Source organism: Hemibagrus wyckioides, linkage group LG07, assembly GCF_019097595.1.
Source record: "Hemibagrus wyckioides isolate EC202008001 linkage group LG07, SWU_Hwy_1.0, whole genome shotgun sequence".
In the NCBI taxonomy this organism is placed as follows: domain Eukaryota; kingdom Metazoa; phylum Chordata; class Actinopteri; order Siluriformes; family Bagridae; genus Hemibagrus; species Hemibagrus wyckioides.
This window is the reverse complement of record NC_080716.1, coordinates 22673869-22698448: the sequence shown is the minus strand read 5'-3', so window position 1 is coordinate 22698448 and position 24580 is coordinate 22673869. Positions and strand designations below refer to the sequence as shown.

At 36.9% G+C, this 24580-nt stretch overlaps 1 pseudogene; it reads left to right on the top strand.

Annotated features, from left to right (window-relative positions):
- LOC131356255 (uncharacterized) overlaps positions 1–24580 on the top strand; it is a 31089-nt pseudogene that overhangs the window by 1902 nt on the left and 4607 nt on the right.

Genomic DNA, 24580 nt, shown 5'->3' with positions numbered 1-24580 from the left:
TAGATATATACTGTATTTTGATATGTTATATTTTGTTCTTTTCTGAAAACACAGAGCAGTTACAGCTGGTTGGTCCAGATCTTCCTCTTGCTGCTGTACCTGGTGAAGATCTGGTTCTGCCTTGTTTCATCAAACCCAACACCAGTGCTGTGGACATGACTGTACAATGGTTGAGAGTAGAGACAGGGGTTTCATTAGTGCATAACTATAAGGATCATGAAGACAAAAATGAAAATCAGGCTCAGTCCTACAGAGGAAGAACATCACTGTTCAAAGAGGAGCTGCAGAAAGGCAACGCTTCACTCAAACTCTCAGCTCTCCAAGTCTCTGATGAAGGAGAATATAAGTGTCTTGTTGAGTACAAATCCTGGTATGATGATGTCACTGTTCATGTAACAGTTGAGGGTAAGGTCTATTTCTGCACTGAAGATACTGTATATACAGTGAAATAATTATGTATTTATTTATTTATTACTTATTTGGCATAAACACTGATTGATTAAGCACAGATTTTAGTGGGGTTTTTCTGTTTTACGTTACCCAACTCAGAGCCAGCTGTTTGGTTGTATAATATATGATATAGTTAATTATCTCCAATGTAACCTGGGATCACTAGGTGTTTGGGTCATTCAAAATCAGACACCCTCACCCAGGTAACCAAGCCCAGGATGATCAGGCCCTAGGATGTTGTTTGTAAATGCATTCATAAAAATTTGTTTTATTTTACAAGGTGGAAGAGGAAATTGGAATATGAAAATGGCTTAAGCAAGAGAAGCTTTTGAGTCAATGATTTTGAAAGAACTGGCCACAGCCCAGACCTGATGGGGTTATACAGGCCACAGGAGATGCCCTTACAATTTGGCCTAGAATGTTTTTAAAAGAAAGAGTTGAAAAGTATTCCCAAGTCAAGATATGTCATGCTGTTACAAACAAACACTGAGTTTTAGTTCAATAAAGTATTAGTATAGGGGTGTACACACTTATTCAACTACGTTATTGTAAGATTTAAAAAAAAAAATTCCCTAAAGAAGATTCTGATTGTTTTTCACTTAATTTTTATACATACTTTCACAATGAGAGTAAAAAAAGTTCTGACATGTTTTAACATGTATTTAACATCTACTAAACATATTAACACATACTTAACATCTACTAAACATATATTTTCTACAAAAACTTGCTAAAAAAATGTGGTAAATAAACAGGCACAGGTCAGGCGATGTACACACAGCATAAACAGCGTCAAGCAAGATCAGGAAACTAAGGTCATCACCAGGTTAGCATATATGAAACAACAGCCTATACAGAGAAACATAGTGTATATACATGCTGTTAGTCGGTCACCTGGTCATGGACCACCATGGGGAGAGGAAGCACCCAGACCAGCTGTACACTAAATACATGCTTCCAGAGCCAGCGCACTGCCCCAAGGAAGCCAGCATCTGCTCCCTTCATCCTGCTCTCCATCATCTGCATCCCATTTGAAAGTATTGGCATGGATCCAATGTGGGTTTAGTGGCACTAAACAACCTTCTCACACAACTACTGCCTAGGACAGCACCACTTATGCACCCCTTTGTGGAAGGCAGAAAATCAAATGACAGCAAAGACTTAATTCATCAGTAAACTGATGAATGCTTCCCTCTGCTTTTCTGCAGAGTCTGCCAGGACAACTCCCGCAAAGCTCCCTGGGACCTGCCTTGTCGCTGCTCAGACTTTCTTGGAATCCATTATTACCGAGCGCACCACCAAAGAAAGCACTCCTCCCCATCATCTTGCCTCTTTCACCTAACCCCATACCAGCTTGTATTTTGTATCCTGTGTCTTCTATCTACTAACACATTTACATTTCTTACATTTTTATTTTGAGGTTAACATTTTAAAATTATTTCATAATATTAAATCAATATTTTCTGGTTAATGATTGTAGTTCTAGGAAGCCATCCGGTGATCACAGTGGAAAGCTATGATAATTCAGGAGGGATTAATCTAGTGTGTGAGTCCAGAGGATGGAATCCTGAACCTCAAATTCTGTGGCTGGACAAAGAAGGAGTCACTCTGCCTGCTGAAGATACAAAGATATACAGAGCTACTGAGGGCTTCAGTGTAAAAAGCCGCATCACTGCTTATGATTATAGTGACTCTGACAGGTTTTACTGCAGACTTCAACAAAAACATCATATGATGGAGACAGACATTATCATTAATAGTAAGTGTCAATGATTTTTAAAATAAAGCTCTTTCACATAGATTTATACTGTAACATTCTACTGTGTTCATTATAGATGAGGTGACTGATGAAACATGAGCATCATTACCACGCTATTTTAAAGCATATACATTACTTTTATTATAATTATAAATAATTTTGCTACAATATTCCTATAAGAGTGCCATTTGCAATTACCAAGAATTATTGCAGTTTCATACACATATCTGTAACACAGTAACCTTACAGTAGAATAGAATAGAATAGAATAGAATAGAATAGAATAGAATAGAATAGAATAGAATAGAATAGAATAGAATAAAGCCTTTATTGTCATTGCATATCTCCTAACCTTGCTCCTGTTTGTGTAAGATGTAACCTTTGATTTCTTTGTAGGTAAGGTCTTTCGTACTTGGAAGTGGATTGTTGCCATTACTGTTTTAGCATGTCTTTTTGCAGTTGGATTGATTCTAACTGCTGTTATCTGCCACAAGAAAGGTAATAACTGCTTCATTTTCCTTCGTAACATCCATATCCTACATTATGCTGAAGTTCATACTATAGCTTTAGTCCACAGTCTCTCTGCTCTAGTCCTGGACATAGTGTTTTTCCTGCTTTACTAACTTTGCTAACTTTAACAGGAAAGGGAAAGGTTTTTAATCAGTTGAATATCTGGAGCAGAGCACAGAAAACACTAGTATGTTTCATTGCTGTCTTAATATACTAGTGCACTGGCATACTTAATTCTATGGTCAACAGAAAGCAGGATCTAGAAGAACTGTGAGTAGAGAGCATGTTGTTCTGTCTGTCAGAATGCTTTACTGCTGCTAATGTCCCACATAACCATTCCAGTGTCACAGTGTGAGGTTATTGCTGCCTTGTGGTGCTGTATTTAGTACTGATAGAACTCTAGTCAGTGATTATGACAGGTCAGATACAGTAGTATGCTGCTTGGATACTGTGCCAGTAATGTGGTAGCACTGGCTATTAAAAGCTTCAACAAATCTATGTAGATCTGACCACAGCTTTACAGCTTTTACAGCTTTACAATGATATAAAAGTCTAAATAAAATGTAGAATTGTTATCATTAGCCAGTGCCTCAGACTGCTAAAGATCTTTTAAGTATTGTAAGTTGTGAGGTGGGGCCTCCACTGATTGGACGTTTGTCCAGCACATATCACAGATGTTTGATGTTCAGACCAAGACCTGGAGGATTTGGAGGCCAAGTCAACACCACAATTTTTGTTGTGTGGCAGAGTGCATAATCTTTCTGCAAGAGAACACTGTCATGTCAGGTGGTACATGTCAAAGTAACATACACATGAATGCCAGGACCCAAGGTTTTCCAACAGAAGATTGCGCAGAGCATCACATTGCCTCCACCGGCTTGCCTTCTTTCCATAGTGCACATTAGTGCCATCTTTTCACCAGGTAGACAATGTACAAGCACCCAGGCCTTCCACTTGATATAAAAGAAGGCATCATTCATCAGATCAGGCTTACACTACTCACAAAACTTTAAGGATATTTTGGGTGAAATTTATGCAAAATATAAAAAGTTCATGCTACAGTGATGTTATATCATGAAAGTAGGGCATTTAAGTAGAAGCATGCAATGGTGATTTCCTCATCTCAAATAATTTATTGAAACAAAATCCAACAACAGTGGTGGGTATACCACAACAAAAAATGTTAATGTCTCAATAATTTGTCATGTGCCCTTGACCATCAATTACAGCTTGACAACGACATCTCATGCTGTTCATAAGTCGACTTATGGTCTGCTGAGGCATGGCATTCCACTCTTCTTGAAGGGCGGCCCTCAGGTCATTGAGGTTCTGGGGTGCAGGGTTACGAGCCTCTACACGGCGACTCAGCTGATCCCATAGGTTTTCCCATAGGTTACGCCAGCCTCCAGCAGCTGTTCCCTAATGATGCGACCTCGATGAGTTGGAGCATTGTTGTCCATGAAGATGAAATTAGGCCTGTGTTGTTCATGCAGGGGCACAATGACTGGATTAATGATGCTATTCAGGTAGTATTGGCTTGTCACTGTACCATTCACAAGATGTAGGGCAGTTCTGTATTGAGTAGACACACCTGCCTGTAACACCGCCACAACAGTGGCTGATGCATAGCACTCTCCTTGACGTCTCCAACAATGGCGGCCATCATTTCTACTCAACGTGAATTGACTTTCATCAGAGAACAGCACTGAAGCCCACTGGTCCTTCATCCAGCATAAATGCTCCCTGGCCAATGCAAGAGGATGACGCCTGTGCCTAGTGGTGTGGTCAGGTACCCTTGCAGGTCGTCTAGCACACAAACCACGCTGATATAAACGGTTTCGAATGGTCTGATGTGACACTTGGGTGCCTCTCACCTCCCTTAAATGTGCCTGGAGTTGAGTGGCATTCATCATCCGGTTCCACAGGGCACTATTCACAATGAAGCAGTCATAAACGTGGGATGTGGCCAAAGGACGTCCACTTCTATGCCTTTCTGTGACTCTTCCAGTCTCTCTGTATCTCTCTCGCAACCTGCTGATGACACACTGTGACACTCTAAGCTCAGTGACCACTTCCCTCTGAGAACATCCTGTTTGAAGCCTTGCAATGGCGAGGTACTGTTGATCAATTGTTAGGTTTCGTCTTGGTCAAAATGTGAACAGCATGATGAAAAGGACTGTTTAAATACCAATTCTAATTGAACCAGAAAATTTATTGGTCAATTCATGGATCAAACACCAGTTGTGAATTTTGCCGTTAAGCCCCTTGTTAGAGAACAGCAAGTTTCCTTAATTTTTTGTGAGTAGTGTATCTTAGAACTCTAGAGGAAACAAAAAAGATGTGAGTGCAGTCAAGAGTGCATGTGACATGGTCATGTGAATTGTAGTAGGCTGATTGTTATGATTGGTGTTGCAGTCCAAAATGGCCATAGTGAATCTGAAACCAGCACTGGCATGACAATAACACTGACTTAGTACTGTTTTGTTCAACCTCTTTCCCTCTGTACATATGAGATGGTGAAATTTCACCAAACTGTGCATCAGGGCAGAGGGTAGAAATAACAGCTTCTCATGTTTGCTGAAATCAATGTTTACAAACTATTGTCACCTCTGGTCCTGTGTCCAGATTTTGTGAAATCAGAAACAGATAAAGAAATTTAAGAAATATAAATTCATCAAGCAATTCAAACTTCAAGCAGTTGAAATGCCAAGTTTTTTTAATCTTAAAAACATCTGGAATACTCTGGGATTTCTCTGGGAGATATTGAAGAAAAAATTAATGAGCCAGGCTTTAGTCAAACTCTGTCAAGACAAATCACAACACACATGTGTGCTCATGAAGGAGGCTTCATTTATTAGTTACACATTTTGAACAGTGCCATGGCAGAGGAGCAACCCAGTGTAGGTTTTCCAATTTCCCAGTTTCTCAAGTTCTTTTTGCAAATAATGTAATGAAATATTCAACTCTTGATTGTTTAATTCATGTAATATATTATAAGATTTTAGTGGACTTATTGTTTATCAATCCAGTTATGCTTTGAAATTCTGAGCTACACAGGCTTTTTCTTGTTTCACATCAGTGGATTCAATAACAGTCCACAAGATGATTTTCATTAAAATCATAACTCATTCAATGGACTTCACAGACTATGGGCTGGGACCTGATAAAAGTCCTGATGTAGTACACCAAATACATTTTAAATCTGTGTTCCAAAATAAAATTGATTGATGATTTCATGACTAATACTTTAAAAAATAAAAGGTGGTTTCACAGGTTTCTACCATAGCTGGTCTTATTCTCATATAATCAGAATTCAACTGTTTGAATTTTTCATCTAATATTTTGGATACCTGATTTTTTATACCCAACTTTTCAACTGTAAGATTTTTTCCAGCTTGAGTTGTTAACATTTGAGTTTCTTAACCATGTTCAAGACTTGGATTTCATAATTCAGAACCATTAGATTCTTTTAACCACATTTACATTTTTCCCACTCCATAGAGGATTCTGTAAGAAGACTAGAGATACGAACATCAGACACTGTACATTAAATGACTTGTTTTTTATATGACCTGTAACATCATGTTCCACTTTGTGAAGTGAACTTAATCATTTAACAAATGTATGATATCAGAAGACAGTTACATTTTATAACTGCAATCTGATTTTTGTTATCCGTTTTTTAATTTTTTTTATCCTCAGGGCTTCAAATGGAGAAGCGCTATGCAGGTGAGAAAATTCTTCTGTTTCTAAAATCTTATGGATTGTTTGATTTGCATGAAACATAACAGACACTGTCACCTGGATCAAATGTAATCACAACGGTAATTGGGAGGTTGTTAGACTGTTCAAGCAGCTGTACTGATTTAGTTTTCACACACAGTAACAAAATATTTGAATCGGGATTCAGAGACTAACATTATATTTTCCAGATTAAAAGTTAATGAAGCAGTGTGTAAAGTCTAGACATAAAAGTTATACTGTCTACTTTCTATATCACCGTGTGTAGAATGAAGAAGTAGTAATATGAAGTGAAATAAAGCAAACTTATATGGATTTATCCATTACACTCAGCCTCTTATCCCAGCCTCTAACATAAACTTTTTTCTCTTTTCAGCGGTGCAGAGACAGAGAGAGAAAGATGGTAATTATACTTGAATTAGTAGTTTTTAGGACGTTTAACTACATTTGTCATAAACTGTGAGAAAAGAAATTAGACATTTATAAAGAAGAACAGATTGTTTGATTTAATATTTCTGTCCTTTCTTTACATTTAGGGAAAATCAGTAGCTGACACTAAACTTGTTTTTGCCGATTTAAATAGTAAATTGTTTTATTTGGTTTGTAATTTTGGTCTGTACTATAGTGTACATAGTTCAAAATTAAATATTTCATTTTTATTCTATTTATTTTGTAACTGCAATAAAATTTTGTTACATGTTTTACAGAGTTAGCAGAGAAGAAGAAGTTTGCAGGTAAGAACATTTTTACCTTTTAATCTTCAGTTAATGCAGAGTTTATTTGTGTGTGTGTACACACTTACACACACATACAGTCTCTCTGAATGATGAATTGGTTTTGTTGTGTCTGTGTGTTTCTCTCAGTGGATCTGACTCTGGATCCTGATTCCGCTAATCCTCAACTCATCCTGTCTGATGATGGAAAACAAGTGAAACATGTAGACACACAACAGGATCTCCTCGATTCACCACAGAGGTTTAAATTCCCCTGTATTGTGGCAAAGCAGAGTTTCTCTACAGGGAGATTTTATTATGAGGTACAGGTCACAGGGAAAACTGCATGGACATTAGGAGTGATCAGAGAGAACATTGACAGGAAGGCGTGGATGACAGCGACTCCTCAGAATGGATTATGGCTTGTGGAACTAAGGAATGAGAATGAGTACAGGGCTTGTGCTGGTCCCGCTGTCCCCCTCACACTGAGAGAGAAGGTGGAGAAGGTGGGGGTGTTTGTGGACTATGAGGAGGGTCTGGTCTCCTTTTATGATGTGGAGACCAGATCTCACATCTACTCTTTCACTGATCAGTCTTTCAGTTCTGAGAAAATCTTTCCATACTTTAGTCCTTGTAATAACAAAGGAGGTAGAAATTCAGCACCACTGATCATCACTGCTGTTGATGAATAAACATCTGTTTGATATTCTATAGCATTTAAAAAGTTTTTAAAAATGTTTTTTTCATAGATGGCTATTAATAATGCTCAATATCATTGTAAAAAAAATAATTTGTGTACAATATGATTTCAGACAAATTTTCAGTTGAAACATGTAGATAAACAGTTGAAAAATGTAGATTGTACAATGAAGTGTTTACATGAACACTAATAATATGTTTATTATCTGCCATCTTTCATCTCTAGAAATTCTATAAAAATATACATTTATTCACTGTTTGTGTTCTATTAATATGATTTCTCAAACATCACAAAACTCAGTTCCTACCATCTTTAATATTTTAGAATGTATAAAGTTGAGTAAAATGCATTATTGATTGGATGTGTAGGTTTGTAATTCATGTTCAAATTTTGTCTGGTTTGTTTGTCATTCTGAAATTTACAACAGTTGAAGTTAATATTATAAAGCTGCTCAATGATGATTTAATGCTCTTAATGAATGGTTAATTGTTAATGCTGACTAGATTATTACTAGTATTTTTTTTTTTACTTCTGAACAATCTGAATAATCAACCTCTATATTAAATTTCATCAAAATATGAACAGTGCATGTCTGTGTGCTTACATCACCTTTGATTTGAGGAAAAGGAACGAGCAACGGATGAGTCAAGGGTTAAGGGATGAGAGAAGGGTTCTCTCGTTTTTTCTGCTGACTCTAATGCGTCTGCCTTGGCTCTGGGAGCTCGATTTTTCCTGACCTAAACAAAGAATTATTATTATTTGCATCAGACTCTGATGAGCTTGGTATGGGCAGTGATGAGTGGCCTTTGAAGAATATACAGTAGAGCTAGAGTTCCTGCAGACATCCCTCTTTGAGGGCATATCACCCTTTACACTGAGGTATATGTGGCAGTCTTTGCTGCAAGTAACGTGCCTCCCTAAAAGGAGACCAAGGCTAATAGATAGTTCTAATAGGCTAGTGTTTTTGTTGTTGTTGTTTGTTTGTTTGTTTGTTTCAGTTTTATTTCTCTGGGAAATATTGAAGATGAAAACTCTCTCGCTCTCCCTCTATCTCTCTCTCTCTCTCTCTCTCACTCTCTCTCTCTCTCTTTCTCTCTCTGCAGACTGAAATATTGCCTTTGTGGTGTTTAGATTATAAAAATACATATAACACAAATATTTCAATTTGTAATGTTTCAAGAACATATTTCAAAATCATGAACATATTGAATATTGTACCATATTGTAATTTAATTTTTTTTTTTTTTAATGACTGTGTGCTGTATCCTTTGTAAATGTTGCTGTGATTAGAGTGCACAGCATAATAGCAGTCTGGTAGAAAAAAAGAGGCTTATGAACAGCTCTGTTTGAGCAGATTATACAGATGATGAGATGAGAGCTGCTGCGTAACTCTCTTTAGGAAGAGATAAAGCAAACTACTATCAGCAGAAAGTTCTGACATTGTGGGTTATGTAGAAAACCATTGTTTAAATGAACATGTCAGTGAAAGAAGTTTACTAACTTTGTCATTGGTTTTAATGGATTTTGTAACTAAGAAAATCTATGAAAACTATTGAAAACCAACCAAGCTCATTAAATATAAAGATTAATATGTAAGTTGTTCGGCGTGATTTTTTTCCCTTAAATGCGAGGAAGTTTTTGGGGTTCATCATTTTAAATTTGGGGCTATGCAGCTTCAAACTAAATGAATTGCCTCAAAGACTCTACCTCTAGTCTTTGCATGCTTCCGTAGGACATAAATAGGTGTGTTTAGTCTCACATGTTAAACAAGTTACACAGGTTACACAAAGGAAAGTAGAGTAAACTGAATTTGTGAACGTTTTGACGGTCTTTTTTTTTTCCTGTTCTCTTGCCAGGAAAATATAACCCTTACAAAGGTGTGAGCGTTTATGTTTTTGTTTTTTTTTTGTTATTTTGTTTTTTTTGATAGAACAGATGTGTATTAGAATGTGCATCTAGTGTAATTCATAAAATGTTTTTGAAGTAATAGTAATCTGTGTTTCAGGGATTATGTTTTTCTGTGTTACTTTCCTGATTCTGTTCAGCTTTATGGAATCTCAATCAGGTATGAAAAAAACCTGTGTGTGTGTGTGTGTTTTATAGTGAATTCTACGTTTGGGATGTTTTCGTACCCAGAGAATTTTGTGGTTTTAATGGAGTATCATTATTGGTTCAGCAACTGGGGAAAAATGAAATTAAACACATTTACTCATTTTAAATTATATGTTTTGCTTATGTACATTTTGCCTTTGCCCTAGACTATGTTTCTATGAAAACAAGGATTCAACTTGTTCTCTCGCCATGTTTTTACATGTAACCTCATAAGCAAAGTAAACAGTTTTTCTATGAAACATTTTTTATCAGGTGACAGCAAGTTATATTCTGTTTAAAGACCCAGAAGACTTTTATGCTTATTGGAGTTAGAGTGCCCTCTCATGCTCATTCAGAGAATTTTATTTCTTTTCTGAAAACACAGAGCAGATACAGATGGTTGGTCCAGATCTTCCTCTTGTTGCTGTAGCTGGTGAAGATCTGGTTCTGCCCTGTTTCATCAAACCCAACACCAGTGCTGTGGACATGACTGTAGAGTGGCTGAGAGTAGAAATAGGGGTTTTATTAGTGCATAGATATAAGGATCATGAAGACAAAAATGAAAATCAGGCTCAGTCCTACAGAGGAAGAACATCACTGTTCAAAGAGGAGCTTCAGAAAGGCAACGCTTCACTCAAACTCTCAGCTCTCCAAGTCTCTGATGAAGGAGAATATAAGTGTCTTGTTGAGGACGGATCCTGGTATGATGACATCACTGTTCATGTAACAGTGGAGGGTAAGGTCTATTTTTTTATTCAAAGTTTATACCATTAAATATTAATTTATTTGAGTGAATTTTTGTATGAGATTTTACACACTGACTGATTAATCACATTTTTGTGTTTTTCCTGTTCTAACACACCCAACCCAACTTGAAAAGGGCTGTTTGCTTTTGTATTACATTTTTACATCACTTGGATCATCTCTGATGTAACTTGGGGTCACTGGGTGTTTTGTGTCTTTTGACATCAGGCACTTTGCCCAGGTGACCCATCAGGGGATGATCGGGTTCTGACTTTGTGTCAGAGTACTTTATAATTTATGGATTTTCCTTACCAACTGGTCTAATGAAATGAGAATCATACAGGCTTCCCCAGTGACCAAGGCTGTAGAAAGCCCCACAGGCACTGTTAATGGATGATCAGTGCCATTGGTTCCATATAGATTTCTCACATTACACTCTGCATTGTTTCTCTTATGGACACCTGTGATGCCCAGGTGGTGGTAGGCCTTACACATCAACTGAGCTGCAGAGCCTCTGTAGGCTTGCACCATGCCCTTTGTGGCACTCTTCCAGCAAGGCTGCATACAAGGCTCAGTTCCTTTTATCCTCTCCTCCCAGAGCACTCTATCACTTTGCCTGGATTCAGGGTGTTCTCTGAGCTGCTTCCCCAGGTCCACTGTCATTTGCCATTTGTCATGTCCTTTTTCAAAGAGCTCTGCTGCTTCTCTCCTACTCTGGCAATTACCTACCTTGCTGGTTGGAGGTTGCAATGGTCCAGCAGAACCAGTCATTGACCTTTCCCCTCTTCAACACCAAGGACCTGCATTTCTCTGGCTTAAAGCTCATCTGAGCCCACATGATAAGCCTCTTCTTGACTTGAAGAACCCATCTGCACCCTGGCATTGTAGTTGCTAATCATTTGTAGTTGTTGATAACTGCTTGCTTAAACTATGTAGGTACATAGGCAGTGCTATGGGAAGAATTATCTTTTACCTTTAGATTGCTTGTGTTATTATCTGTTTGCAGAAACAAGCAGGTACTGGATCTAGTATGCAAGTTTATTTTGAGGTTATGAGGTCTCCCAAAGGGGAGTAAAACATTCTAATTGCTGATCTGTAATTGTTTTGGGGTTTTGTGGTTAATTTTGCCATTGAAATAATGAATTAATTTTGTCATTGCTACATATTGATGGTGTGCATGTTTCTGTGTTGGTCTAATTCCTAGTTAGGTTTATAATATTAAATAAGACTATAGGTAGAGCTGGGCGAGTAATCGTTATTATCGATTAATTCGAATTTATGGTTTATGTTGATGTTGAAAAAATTAAAATCGGTTTTCCGATTTCACTTTGGTTTGGCAGAGCGAGCTTCCGTAGTTCTGTGACGCAAAGGGTTTTTTTTCTAAGAGATGCACGGTTTCATCAGGTTTCTTCATACGCGCTTGAAGACAGGGAAGAGCCGAAAGTCTGCCGCCGTTTTCATAAGAAATCTAAAGGAGACTGAAGCGATCACGAATTTGTGTAGAGTTTATGGAGAATCACAGTATTCTTGAATAGAAATGTTAAAAATGGCCTAGCGACGAAAACGGCTCCTCCCCGTCTTTCAGCGCGCTCTTCAATCCGACTGAAGAAACCGTGGCGTCACAGAGCGAGGATCAGAGGACATGTGTGTGTGTGTGTGTGTGTGATCAGGAAGACTCGTATTTGGCTTGTTCAGTACTCAAATGTTATACACATCTATGCAATACAGTGGAATGCTGCAATAAGTTTACCATCCTACCCTGTTAGTCAAACCTTTATTTTATTTATTTGTTTATTTATTTATTTATTTATATTTTTTACTATTATACCCTCATTGGGGGCTGAGCCCCCCTTAAATGAAATCCTAGACTCGCCCCTGATTGTGCCCATATACACAGATGTAAAATGCTGTCTGGCTCCTGTTTGATTTTATTTAGCGTGTTAGTTGAATGTTGAACTGATTTACAAAATTGTTTTTCTTCAGGGATTTTTTTCCAGGTGACAGTTATTTATTTTATAAAAAGTGATTTAAGTTAAGTCTGCAGTTTGCACTTTACAAATCCCTCATATTTTGTTATATTACTTTATTTTACTAGAATAATTTGAACTTGTAAAGACTGGTGAATTTTTGCATTTTATAAATCCCCAAAAAAGGTTTTTATGTTGTTGTATTGATTATTGTTTTTAGTCTAAAATAAAAAAAAGTAATTTTGCACTTTTAGTCCAAATAAGCAGTTCATATGTTTGGTTATATTGTTTTTGCTCAAATTAAAAAAAATCTATTCTATAGTCTCTAGTGTTTTATTAAACTTTTTAAAAGAAAAATAATCATTTTAAAATCGAAAATCGAATTTTGTTTTAAAAAATCTGAGATTCAATTTTTTGGCCATATCGCCCAGCTCTAACTATAGGTCTGGCTGAACATCTTTGCAGTTCATCAAGTTAGGCCAACGTGAGCCTATCAAAGGTTTTGCATTTTTCCAGGTCCTCCTTTGTTGCTGCATCATTGTAGGTGATATGTTCTATATGTTCTATGGAACAGATAAGGTGGCCACTGCACTGCTCAAATAGCTACCTAATACTAACATATGCAAGACAGTAATTTACAAAATATGCAATATGCAAAAAATAATACCCACTACTGGGAGGGTTACATTACTTTGGGATTTTGATGTTTACATTTTAAAATGATTTCACTATATGTAATACATTACTTTTTGCTTAATGACTGCAGTTCTGGGAAGCCACCCAGTGATCAGGATGGAGAGTTATGATCACTCTGGAGGGATTAATCTAGTGTGTGAGTCCAGAGGTTGGAATCCTGAACCTGAGGTTCTGTGGCTGGACAGAGAAGGAGTCACTCTGCCTGCTGAAGATACACAGATACACAGAGACACTGAGGGCTTCAGTGTGAAAAGCCACATCACTGTTTATGATTATAGCAACTCCAACAGGTTTTACTGCAGACTTCAGCAAAAACATCACATGATGAAGACAGAGGTTATCATTAATAGTAAGTGTCTACAATTTATTGTCATTTCAACCATTTATAGCTGACACAGTACATAATGAAATGAAACAACATTCCTCCTGGACCTTAAAAGCTACTTAAAAACAATATAGAGCTACATAATGCAACCTAGTGCAAACACAAGACAAGGACAGTGCAGACAGACAATTCAGTATGCTACAGGACATAAAATAGCACCAACCAGTACACAGTCTGTATGGACCATTGTGCAAGAAAAAGGGATTTATAAACATATCTATGCATGTGATATGTGTATAGTTTTGCATGTCAACAATTATTGCATGGTTTCATTAAAATATGTCTTGGTTTAATTTTAGGTAAAGTCTTTCATGCTTGGAAGTGGATTGTCTTCATGTCAGTTTCAGCATGTCTTTTTACTGTTGGATTAATATTAACTGCTCTTATCTGCCACAAGAAAGGTAATAATAATATCATTTTCATTCATAATATCTATATCTCAAATCATGCTGGAGTTTATATCATAGCTTTAGTCCACAGATTCCCAGCTCTGGTTCTGGAGAACTCCCTGTCCTGCACATTATAGTGATTTTTTTTTGCTCTAAATGCTGACTTTAACAGGAAAGGGAATGGCTCTTATGCAACTAATTATCTGAATCAGATGTGTTAGAACACCTAAAACACTGATATAGTGTACTTGTTCAGCAGCAAGCAGGATCTGGAAGAACTGTGAATAGAAAGCATGTTATTCTGTCTGTCAGCATGCTATACTGTTGATAATTTTCCACATAGACACTACATTGCCAAAGTCTGAAGCTTTTTGAAGATTTCACTCCATAGAGGATTCTGTAAGAAGAGTTCAGATACAAACATCAGTTACTGTACATTAAATGACTTGTTTTCTATATGACTCTTAACTATTTTTCATCCTCAGGGCTTCAGAAGGAGAAGCACTATGCAGGTGAGACACAAAATATTTGAATCAGGATTCAGATACTTGCATTACATTTTCCGGATTAAAAGTTAATAAAGCAGTGTGCAAAGTCTAGACATAAAAGTAATACTGTCTCTATACTCTATATCACAGAAGAGTGGAGAAGTAGAAATATGAAGTTAAATAAAGTGAACTTGGTATGGTTTATCCGTTACATACAGCATCTTATACCAGCCTCTAATATGAACTGTTTTTCTCTTTTCAGAGCTGCAGAGACAGAGAGAGATAGATGGTAATCACACTTTTGTAGTTTTTTTAGACTTTTTAACTACATTTGTCATGAACTGCGAGAAAAGAAATTAGACATTTATAAAGAAGAACAGATTGTTAGATTTAATATTTGTCGCATTTCTTTACATTTGTCTTTCTCTTGTTTTTGGTGTTTTAAATATTTATTTTAGTTTAGTTTAGTTTATTTATTTATTTAATACTTTTGGTCTCTACTATAATGAACATGTTATTTCGAAATTAAATATTTTTATTATTTAAATATTTTATTATTTTATTTTATATATTTGTTAAATTTAACTGTATTTCATGAACTAATAAAAACATTGTTGCATGTTTTAGAGTTTACAAAGAAGAAGAAGAAATTTGTAGGTAAGAACAATTTTACCTTTTTATTTCATTTATCTCTCTACTGTATTTAGTTTATTCTGTGAGCATGCGTGTGTGTGTTTAATTGTTTTGATTTGTCTGTGTGTTTTACTCAGTGGATGTGACTCTGGATCCTGATTCAGCTCATCCTCAACTCGTAGTGTCTGATGATGCAAAACAAGTAACCCATGTAGACACAAGACAGGATCTCCCTGATTCACCAGAGAGGTTTAATTTTCCCTGTGTTGTGGGAAAGCCGAGTTTCTCCACAGGGAGAAATTATTTTGAGGTGCAGGTAAAAGGGAAAAGTGCTTGGATATTAGGAGTGATCAGAGGGAACATTGACAGGAAGGGGTGTATCACTACAAATCCTCAGAATGGATTATGGACTATAGCTCTGAGGAATGAGAATCAGTACTGGGCTTATGCTGATCCTGATGTCCACCTCACACTGAAAGCGAAGGTGGAGGTGGTGGGGGTGTTTGTGGATTATGTGCAGGGTCTGGTCTCATTTTATGATGTAATGTCCAGCTCACGTATCTACTCTTTCACTGGTCAGTCTTTCACTCAGGAACTCTATCCATACTTCAGTCCTTGTAATAATGATGGAGGTAAAAATTCAGTACCACTGATCATCACTGTTGTTAATGAATAAATTTCTCAAATCATAATCAAAGTCTGTTTGTCACACAACCATACACAGTACAGCATGTAATGAAATGCTTTATCTGTTGCGTATTCTATAACATTTGTATATTTTTTATTTTGGTATTTTTTTACTTACATTTTTCACAGATGGCTCTGATGCCCAATTACATGTAAAATAATTTGTGTAAAATATTTAAGCATTATTTTTTAAATAAATTTTGTAATATTGTAAAACAAATTGTAATTACATGAACACTAATATGATTATCTCATTTCAGCAGTTAAATTCAGATTGAAGCCATTTAATATCTAGAAATTCTAGAAAAACACATGGATCTTAGTCCAGTTACTGACCTACACATAATGTAAAATAAGCTCTTATTCAGTGTTTGTGTGCTGATTTTTTAAACATCACAAAACTCAGTTCTTGTCATATGCTTTTAAGATTTTTAGAATGTATAAAGCTCCATTATTGATTGGATGTGTAGGCATCTCTCCACAGACATAATAAAAAGTGAAATAAAAAAATATTTTATTGTTTCAATCCTCCATGTTAATTTCTCGTCCTCATTCCTCCCACCAGCTGAGAGATTAAATTAATCACTGAGATTTTTGAATCCCAGTTTGATTTTCTTTGCATTACATTTGACTGACTGTGTTGAATAATGGACAGGTGCAAGGGGTGGACTTTGTGATGTTGGGTAGAATATCTGCAGGTCAGGATTCAAGATTCAAAAAGCTTTATTGTCTTTTCAACTACATATAGCTGACACAGTCCATAGTGAAATGAGACAACGTTCCTCCAGGACCTGGTGCTACATAAACATACAACATATACTTTAAACGCAAAAAAAAAAAAACACACAAAGCTAGGACAGAAGTTTGTCTTAGCCACATAAAGTGCACAGAATGATGGTGATGTTGAGATCACTGAGAAAAAAGTTTTGTTTTCTAGTGTTCTACATTCTGTCTTATACAAAAGTAGCATACCAGATAGTGCACCACCACAGGCTCCTGTCACTGAAAATATGTTTATTTTGCACTCATATAGTGAACTCATAATCAAATAAAAAATTTCCCACTGTTATACATACCATAGCTTAACATATTAACATACACTATATTGCCAAAAGTATTCGCTCACCCATCCAAATAATCAGAATCAGGTGTTCCAATCACTTCCATGGCCACAGGTGTATAAAATCAAACACCTAGGCATGCAGACTGTTTTTACAAATATGTGTGAAAGAATGGGTCGCTCTCAGGAGCTCAGTGAATTCCAGCGTGGAACTGTGATAGGATGCCACCTGTGCAACAAATCCAGTCGTGAAATTTCCTCGCTCCTAAATATTCCACAGTCAACTGTCAGCTGTATTATAAGAACGTGGAAGTGTTTGGGAATGACAGCAACTCAGCCACGAAGTGGTAGGCCACGTAAACTGACAGAGCGGGGTCAGCGGATGCTGAGGCGCATAGTGCGAAGAGGTTGCCAACTTTCTGCAGAGTCCATCGCTACAGACCTCCAAACTTCATGTGGCCTTCAGATTAGCTCAAGAACAGTGCGCAGAGAGCTTCATGGAATGGGTTTCCATGGCTGAGCAGCTGCATCCAAGCCATACATCACCAAGTGCAATGCAAAGCGTCGGATGCAGTGGTGTAAAGCACGCTGCCACTGGACTCTAGAGCAGTGGAGACGCGTTCTCTGGAGTGACGAATCGCGTTTCTCCATCTGGCAATCTGATGGACGAGTCTGGGTTTGGCGGTTGCCAGGAGAACGGTACTTGTCTGACTGCATTGTGCCAAGTGTAAAGTTTGGTGGAGGGGGGATTATGGTGTGGGGTTGTTTTTCAGGAGCTGGGCTTGGCCCCTTAGTTCCAGTGAAAGGAACTCTGAATGCTTCAGCATACCAAGACATTTTGGACAATTCCATGCTCCCAAATTTGTGGGAACAGTTTGGAGCTGGCCCCTTCCTCTTCCAACATGACTTTGCACCAGGGCACAAAGCAAGGTCCATAAAGACATGGATGACAGAGTCTGGTGTGGATGAACTTGACTGGCCTGCACAGGTCCTGACTTCAACCCGATAGAACACCTTTGGGATGAATTAGAGCAGAGACTGAGAGCCAGGCCTTCTCGTCCAACATCAGTGTGTGACCTCACAAATGCGCTTCTGGAAGAATGGTCAAAAATTCCCATAAACACACTCCTAAACCTTGTGGACAGCCTTCCCAGAAGAGTTGAAGCTGTTATAGCTGCAAAGGGTGGACCGACGTCATATTGAACCCTATGGATTAGGAATGGGATGTCACTTAAGTTCATATGCGAGTCAAGGCAGGTGAGCGAATACTTTTGGCAATATAGTGTAGGTTCTAAAACTTGCTATGATGTTAAGTGTAATATCTGTGACATTAAAATTCTCAATAAGGTCACCATTTACCTGTCCAGGGCTCTGTATCTGTTTCTCTCTCTCACTGTCTCTCTCTCTATGACTAAGACATCGCTATTGATCATCCTGTAGTAATGAACTGACATTCACAAAAATTACACATACTGACAAACAGTTTTGTGTTAAGATTGTGGCTAGCATGGCTACTACATACATAGACCTACAATCTAAGCATGCATTCTAAAGAAATAAAAAGTGTTTGGAATCTCACTTATAAACAGGTTACACAAGTTACACAAATGAAAGTACACTAACTGAACAGCCTTTTTTGTGTGCATGTCCTCCTATCAAAAAATATAAAGCCTACAAAGTTGTGAGTATTTACATTTTTGATAGAACAAACTTAAAAATGTTATGTAGATTGATTAATAATAATAATAATCTGTTTTTCAGGAATTATGTTTTTCTATGTGACATTTCTAATTCTGTACAGCTTTTTGGAATCTTAAATCAGGTATGAAATAACCATACTCTGTGTGTGTGTGTGTGTGTGCTATATGATGAATTCTAAAGTTGAGATATTTTTGTGCGCAGAGAATTCTGTAAGTTTAATGGAGTATACAGGTTGTTTTTGAGAGATCCGATCTCTGATCTTATTGTAAATGATGGTGTGCAACTCTCTTTAACTGAACCCTGGTGTGTGGTAGATCTCCTCTCTCAGAGCTGAGTAACATTATTGGCTCAACAACTGGGAAAAGTGTTGTTATGTTCAGCAGTTCAGCATAGGAGACAGAAATCCTTCTTTATATGAAGTAAAGATTCAAACACAAATGGCAACAACAGCTGATCTGTACTGAGAAAGTAAATGAAAAGAAATCTCTTTCAAACAATGGGAAAAATGTATGTCTCAATGCAACCTGCTACACTAGGTGCACAGCTATGCAGCACAATGTTGCAAACTTCAGCTGGACAGCATGTTTTAGAAAAAGAAGCTTTATGAACAGAGCAGTTCTGTGTTAATTACCTAGCTACACAACTGGAAGCTGTAATTAATTCGCAATATCTTTCCATGTCATGTACTTTTTGTCATGATATAATTTTGACCTGTAAGTGTTCTAAGACATTATAGCGACATTCTGTCTGCTATCACAATTCACTGTTTTTTTAAAAAAAAAAAAAATCATATGTTTTGCTTACATTTTAGCATTGCCACTGCCATGTCTGTAACTGTCTCATGTGATTTGTGTAATGATATGCTCTTATTTGTGGATTTTAGACTGTTATTGTGCAGCACTCACTCTGACATTATAAGCAAAATTTTCCAACACTGCCAAACTAAATCAAAAGCCACCTTTGGTCACAGCTGTACTAAACCAGTAACTAATATCCATGTCACATTATACAAGTTAAAATCTTAACTCACAACCAAAGATGTACAATGAGAAATTGTAACAGCAAGATCTTTCTGAAAACTGAATACTGTAAACCAGGCTTTTTTTTCTAAAATGTATTCTTTATTTTTCCACAAACATCTGCAGGAAAATCTGCATTTTAAATAAATTTTTTTTAAAAATAACGATGACATTAAGCTCAGTTACATTCCCTTTACTTTGCTTGATTTTACATGTGATAAAGTCAGTCAGTTGTTCATGATTTAGAAAGTAAACCTCTGTTTACAGTAAAACCCCATATAAGAACATAACAACTTCTATCATTAAATGAATGAACATTGGAACTAGGCATAGCAACTCCCAAAGTTCAATGGGAACAAGCTTTTGTCTGGCAAGTGACCAAGAACCCACAAGTCCTTACCTGAACCCATACCTGTTAGGCTAACCATAAAGGAAATATAAAGACAACGGACAACAACTATATTTGAACCCTAATCTGTACATTCAGAAAGGCAGCTCTGAGTCTCAAATTCATAGAGCTGTGTAATTAATAGAAAAATATTAAGTTCAAAATTCAGAAAAGAGTTTAAGTTGTATCCGTAAAATCCTCCAGAATCTGTGCAATATATCAAATAAATATTGGACACAGTAAAACAGAACTGTCAGGCAGGAGAGACAGTGACCATTGCAGGATAAATTCTTTATTATTAAAAGACAATAAGCATAAAGAAACTGGTAGACCAAGGGAGATATCCACAGCTGAAGAATTTAAGTATTAAGTATTTATTATTTACAATATATGCATTTCCAATATATGATCTACATGGTAACTGCCGTGGTCTACACATTTTCTCAGCTGTATCATGATTTTGCAAATTTTACTCAACATATTCAAATTTTGTCATTCTGATAAGCAAACTAAGATGGGACTGATTGAAGGATTATTTTGGAGTTTCTATAAAGCGACAAGAGGACTATTAAATGTTTGAATGATACAAATGTATTAAAAAAAAAGTAGTATTAAAGTTAAAGTTTTTTTCTTTTTGGAAAACACAGAGCAGTTGATTGGTCCAGAAGCTCCTCTTGTTGCTGTACCTGGTGAAGACCTGGTTCTGCCATGTTTTATCAAACCCAACACCAGTGCTGTGGACATGACTGTGGAATGGATGAGAGTAAAGCTAGGGGTTTCATTAGTGCATAGCTATAAGGATCATGAAGACAAATATGATAAACAGGATCAATCCTACAAAGGAAGAACATCACTGTTTAAAGAGGAACTGCAGAAAGGCAACGCTTCACTCAAACTCTCAGCTCTCCAAGTCTCTGATGCAGGAGAATATAAGTAATATGTCTTGTTGAGGACAAATCCTGGTATAATGACATCACTGTTTATGTTATTGTTGAGGGTAAGGTCTATTTCTCCACTGAAGATATTTACAGTAAACTTTTGTTTGTTTGTTTGTTTGTTTGTTTGTTTGTTTGTTTGTTTGTTTGTTTGTTTGTTTGTTTGTTATGTGGGCATAAACACTGATTAATTAATCACAGATTTTAGTTTTTTTTACCTTTTCTAGCATACCCATCTCAGAAAGGGCTGTTTGCATCTATAATATATATTGTGATGCACTTCATCATCTCTAATGTAACCTGGAATCACTAGGTGTTTGAGTCTTTCAACTTCAGACACCCATACCCAGGTGACCCAACCTAGGGTGATCAGGCCCTGGTGTCCAAGTAGTTTATATTCTATAAATTACACACTCAACCTTTAGCCTTGCCAACACTTCTAAGGCACCATAACCATACAGACTTCCCCAGTGCCAGTGATGCAAGTCCCACTGGCACTGTTAATGCATGCTCAGTGCATTTACATTTACGTTTCTGGCATTTGGCAGACGTCTTTATCCAGAGCGACTTACAATTAATCTCATTTTTATACAACTACAATTGAGCATTAAGGGCCTTACTCACTGATGCTCAGAGTTGGTTCAGCATGGATTCCCACCTAAAATAATCATAACTATCTATGCATTGATGCATAGCATCAGCACACATCTCACACGTAACTTTGCACAGAATTTTTCTTTTGATCAACAGCCATCTAGAGGCCTTCTCTGATGCCTCTGTGTTGGTTCTAATGGCCTTCCTGTTCTGTATGTCTGTAATGCCCAAGTGTTAGGCCTAGCAAATAAACTGCAGCCAACATCTATGGATTTGTATTGTGTTCTTCACCCCTGTCTACAGTACTCTTCTACCAAGTCTACATACTTGGCTTACTTCCGTTTATTTGGCTCCTCCATCCTTTCCTTCCCTTATACTGTAGCTTTGAAATCAATGCTTTGACCTAGCCAGTGCCCAGACATGATGGGGTACCTGGAAAAAGTTGTGCACAGAAGATGTCCTTACAGTTTGGGCCTGGAATGTTTTTGCAAGAAAGAGTTGAAAATTATTCCCAAGTCAAGATGTGCCAGTCAAGACTATTTAATACACAAAGACTGAGTGGTGTAATTAAATAAAAAGGTGCTTCAACAAAGTATTAATTTAGGGGTGTGCACACTTATTCAACTGGTTTATTGCAAGTTTCTTATTTTTAATTTTTTTCACTAAAGAAGTTTCTGATTTTTCCCTTTATCATTACTTTTTATATATTCCCTGAATTTATACTTTCACGTTGAGAGTAAAAAAAAAGTTCTAACATGGTTTATATTAGTTTCATTTTTTAACATGTACTTAATGCTTCTAGCTAACACATAGCTAACTTCTAGCTAAAACATAGCTAACTTTGCTACAAAAAGTGGATAGAGGAAGTGCCCTGAGAGGTGCCCAGAGGTTCAGGCCAGCAGTACACTAAATAAACAGTGCCTCCAAAGTCAGCGATCTGCTCCATCAACTGCTTCCCATTTGAAAGGATCAGCATGGATCTCATTGGGCCGCTGTATGCCTGGTGGTATCAATGATGACTATATCCTAGTCATCATTGATACCCCAGTACACCAAGACAGTCTCACTTGGCAAAACCACCTCCTGCAACATCTCCAGAGAGCTTATGCTAGGCATTGACAATCCTGAAGGACATCCTCACCGACCAAGGGATGCCATTTGTTCAAGGTTCAAGTTCAAGGTTTTGTTTATTGTCAATACCACCATTTGTGCAGACATACAGAGGAATCGAAATAACATTTCTCTTCTCTCGTCAGTATTAACATTGTTACAGTTAGTCCAACAAAGAACAGATTTGTGATGGTACCAGTAGTATACTTATAATAAATAGATATAAATAAACCAGTGAAAAATAAATTGAACTTCTGAATGGATATATATCTGATCAAGGTGCAAATAAGCTGAAGATAAATGTAAACATGAACAGAAACATGAAGATAAATGTAAACTTCACAGAAAGTTAGGTAGAAAAACAGCATGTAGAATATGTACAATTTGTCTCCCATCCCGTGGCTGATCTGTGTCAACTTTTCTAGGGGACACACCTGAGGATGTTCATCTACCACCCCCAGACAGATTGATTGGTCTAGAGGTTCAGACAGTACTCCTCTCCTACACCTTGCCTCTTTTCACTTGGCCTTAAAGACTTTAAATAAAAGAGCACTTTTTCACCACCTGTGTGTCTGTGTTCAGCCCACTGCAGTGGCTACAATATAGACACACACACAATAGTGTCATTATTATTTTCTCTCTACTTTGACAGTTACGTTTCTTGCTTTTTTATTTTGAGGTTAACATTTTAAAATGATTTCATTATATTTAACCAATATTTACTGGTTATTGATTTTAGTTCTGGGAACTCACCCGGTGATCACAGTGGAGAGTTATGATAATTCAGGAGGGATTAATCTTGTGTGTGAGTCCAGAGGATGGAATCCTGAACCTGAGGTTCTGTGGCTGGACAGAGAAGGATCCACTCTGCCTGCTGAAGATACTCAGATACACAGAGACACTGAGGGCTTCAGTGTGAAAAGCCGCATCACTGTTTATGATTATAGCAACTCCAACAGGTTTTACTGCAGACTTCAACAAAAACATCACATGATTCAGACAGACATTATCATTAATAGTAAGTGTCTATGATTTAAAAATAAAACTCTTTCACATAAATTTTTGCTGTAACATTTTTTGTAATCATTACAGATGGGATAATTGATGAAACATTAGCACCATGAACACCCTATTTTACATTAGAGCATATACATTTACTTTTATTATAATTATTAATGTTTTTGCTACAATTTTCTCTATAGGAATGTGTTTTGTAATTACCAAGAATTATTGCAGTTTATACCCATATCTGTAGCACCTAAACATAGAATAGAATAGAATAGAATAGAATAGAATAGAATAGAATAGAATAGAATAGAATAGAAAATATTGTACAGCTCTGCATACAACTGAAATTTGGAGTCTTGTTCCTGTTGGTGTCATATGTAATCTTGGGTTTCTTTGTAGGTAAGATCTTTCACTCTTGGAAGCAGACTGTCGGCATTACTGTTTCAGCATGTCTTTTTGTTGTTGGAGTGATAGTAATTGCTGTTCTCTGCCACAAGAAAGGTAATAATTACATTATTTTCCATCATAACAGCCATATCCTAAATTATACTGAAGTTTATGCTATAGCTTTAGTCCACAGGACATTATAGTGTTTTTCCTGCTTTAACATGCTTACTTTAACAGGAAAGGGAATGGCTTCAATCAGTTCATTATCTGAAGCACAGCAAAGAAAACCCTAGAATGTTTCATTGCTGTGTTGACATACTAGTGTACTGGCATACTTGATCCTATCTTCAGCAGTAACAAAATCTGAAAGAACTGTGAGTAGGGAGCATGTTGTTCTGTCTATCAGAATGCTATACTGTTGACAA